The following is a 2958-nucleotide window of genomic DNA, read 5'->3' on the forward strand; positions in this document are numbered from 1 at the left end:
AAAAGTCCATCGTGATACTTTGTAGAGTACAATGGTAAACTGACTACAGGGGTCGTTCAGGGTTACAGCTAAGTGACAGTATTTCATGGATAGTATACAGAGAGATTCTGCCTTGGGTAGGTGATCAAGTTGAATGAAAGAAAAGTCCCCTTTAAATTATAAACATTTATTATATTACCTGCTGTTTTATTGGAATACTCACAATTTCAGTTCCCTGATTTGCCCTTTCCCTCCAGTCCAAAAAGTATATTGCATCCTTTAGAAGTCGTCTTGATTTATCAATAGATTTTCATTACAGTCATTATTGCCTTAGGAATGAAGGTACTTTCCAGATATTAAGAAAAATCTTCATAATCTTAAATTGGAAGGGGGGTCTTATATCTCATTAAAACAAACTTCATTAAAATTTTCAAGCTCCATTAAACTTAGTCAAGCCTCATTAAATGAGTCTTAGTGTATTTAGCCCTTTCAAACCAAGCTGAGAATATCTAAAAATTTAAAAATTCTTGTTATGTTTTTAGGCTCAAAAGACTAGATAAGACTGGTTAAGCATCGAAAGCTAATTAACTTAGAATCATTTAACATCTTTTTTTCATGGTTGACAGAACACTTAGGTTGTTAAATCACTTTGGATTCCATTAAATAATTTTAAATATTGTTAAAATTTGCTAAGCATCATTAATCCAATTAATCATCATAAAGAGAGTAAACACTTAAACTTTTGTTTTATTTTTAAGAAAAAATTTAATTTGGACAAAACTCACTAAGTTTATGAGTAACATTAATGTATCTTATCTTCCTTTAGAATTATTAACTTAAGCTACCCCTATTTAGAGATAAAGATATTTAATCAGTGAAGTTTTAAGCATTTCCTTTACCATATACATCCAACATTATAGAAACATTTAAAATCTGCTGTATTGTTTATGATTCACGCTATATCTATCATCTGTCTGTCTACCTACCTATCTATCTATTTATCTATCTGTCTATCTGAATAATGAATAAATGGATGTCAGATATGGTAATTCCGTACATGCAGTTATTTGTTACTGAAAGGAAGAGAATGCATAGCAAAAGGTGCATGGAGCAACTCAGTTATTTTTTGGATCACCATCTGCTTTTGTTGGGTCATTAGACTCTTTATTTCAGTACCATATGAGTTAATATTTAAGAATGTCTCAACACTATTCAGAAAGTATTCTTAATGTTTTCCTTTTACCTTATTTCCTTTTAGTTAAAGAAATGTATTAATCAGAACAAAGTAATATAAAAGGGAAACGAAATGTTTGAAAAATGATAAAAAGTAACATTTATTCATTCTTTCAACACATATTCTCATTTAAGCATGGGATGTTGCTGCTCATGCTAACCTTATCATTCAGTGATCCGATAATACCCAGGCCATTGAAGAACAATTCATTCGAATTCATCACTTAATGCCAGGGCTGAACTCTACCAGGTTATAGCAGCAATCCAAGAGCTGTGCTGAAGAGGTCATTTCCTTAATCCAAAACCCTACTTTCTGATTTCATAGCTTGCCAGATGCTTCATACAGCATCTTTCCCACAAGCATCTTACCAGGGCATGGCAGGTAATAAGGCCTGAATGGTGGGGGGCAATTTGTACTGTAGTCTGGGCCTGCTATGGAGTTCTTTCTCCATCAGACTCTATGCTAAACTGGCTGGTAAATAGGTCAGAAATGTAGTCCCCAATATGGTATATATTATCCTAAGAATGCAAACAAATGTGCTTCTTTCCTCATAGGGTATGGTGTAAATTGCCTCTCACTTTAGAAGGAATATTCCAACATATCCCTTTTTCCTAGATATTGCACAGACCTGTCAGTTTCATATCCTCTTGCATTGTCTTACCAAAGAAGGCGTCTAGAGGGTTTGTTTCATCCTGCTATCAGGCCAATCAGCATAATGTCATCAATATAATAATGAACCAGCCTGATATTCTGAGGAAAAACAGGATAGTCAGGGTCCCTCTAGATGACAGTATGACCAGGAGCAGAAGAGTTGAGGTATCTTGATGTAAGAGAGGCAAGATGTTCCACTGTTTCTGACATGATTATCTTTGTTGATAGAAAGTCTAAAGAAAGCAACTTAGTCTACGGCCATGCCACCCTGAACAAGCCCGATCCTGTCTGATCTCGGAAGCTAAGCAGGGTTGGGTCTGGTTAGTACTTGGATGAGAGACCACCTAGGAAGACCAGGTGCTGTAGGCGTAAAATATAAAAAAAAAAATAAGGGATTATAAACTGACAAGGTCCTTGTAATCTGTGAGGTCAACCAAGGGTTGTCTCGCCAAAAAATAAATTTAAAACAATTAAAAAAAAGAAAGAAAGCAACATACCTGTGTCAGGATATATTGGTTATATCCACTAAACACTCTGTTTCTCCATCAGAGCTGTTATTGGTAAATCTACTTGATTAAATTTACAATGATATCAAATCATTCATTTTGAAAGGCCTGTCTGGCTTTTGTATTAATTAGCCAGAAAAGTAAATTAATGGAAATGCAATAGGAATTATTACTGATAAATTTTCCAGGTACTATTTGATAATAGTATTAATTTCTGTCAATCTCCTGGGATAAAGTATTGTTTTTAATTTACTACCTCAGTGCAGATGTGACTTAATGGCTTCCACTTGACACATCCACCATAATGACCCTCACTGCACAGGAACAAATCTAGGGATTCTTCTAGTTACTAAGTATATATTCTAGGATCAATTAAAAGAACTGCATTGTGCATCCATGATTCCACTGGCTGTCTTATCAGATGACTCAGACCACATCTTTGTCTTTTAACTGACTCCCAATGTTGCTCATTCTGACATTGGAGTGAATCATAGTGGAGGTTTGGGTCCACTTAGTGGGAGGTTTGAATTAGCTTCAGTTCAGAGACAACCTCTAATAATTCCTGGAGGGTCTGGGTATTTCCCTTTC

General features: G+C 35.0%; 1 pseudogene; it reads left to right on the forward strand.

Annotated features, from left to right (window-relative positions):
• The first annotated feature begins 2114 nt into the window (after positions 1 to 2114).
• LOC120597481 (uncharacterized) lies at positions 2115 to 2233 on the forward strand (annotated as a pseudogene).
• Positions 2234 to 2958: the final 725 nt, after the last annotated feature.

This window comes from Pteropus medius, unplaced genomic scaffold (genome assembly GCF_902729225.1).
Source record: "Pteropus medius unplaced genomic scaffold, Ma_sr-lr_union100, whole genome shotgun sequence".
Classification (NCBI taxonomy): domain Eukaryota; kingdom Metazoa; phylum Chordata; class Mammalia; order Chiroptera; family Pteropodidae; genus Pteropus; species Pteropus medius.